The following is a 378-nucleotide window of genomic DNA, read 5'->3' as shown; positions in this document are numbered from 1 at the left end:
CCCGTGAAGCACTACATTTCCAAGCTGTGGCTGAGCAGAAGGACAAGTTAGAGCATTTGTCCTTAGTCGAGAAGTACCTGCGCAAAACTGACCCTGCCTTTATAGAGTTTATGAAGACTCAATCAGCTGAAGCAACCACAGAGCCACTCTCAACCACACTCCCTGCAACAGCTCCACCTTCAAATCCGGTTCCTTAACAGTGATGCTTTGTAGGTTAACTTCTCACCTACAATTTCATAGACCTAACTAATTAGCTTGTCTCTTTTGTTGAACTTCTCTCTTTTGTTGAACTTGTCTCTTTGTTGAGACATATGTATACTTGGTATGCATTTGTCTCTTTTGGTTTGTATATTTTTCTTGTGAGAAACTTGGTCTTTT

The sequence above is a fragment of the Camelina sativa genome, chromosome 15, assembly GCF_000633955.1.
Source record: "Camelina sativa cultivar DH55 chromosome 15, Cs, whole genome shotgun sequence".
Classification (NCBI taxonomy): Eukaryota; Viridiplantae; Streptophyta; class Magnoliopsida; order Brassicales; family Brassicaceae; genus Camelina; species Camelina sativa.
This window is presented reverse-complemented; position numbering follows the sequence as displayed.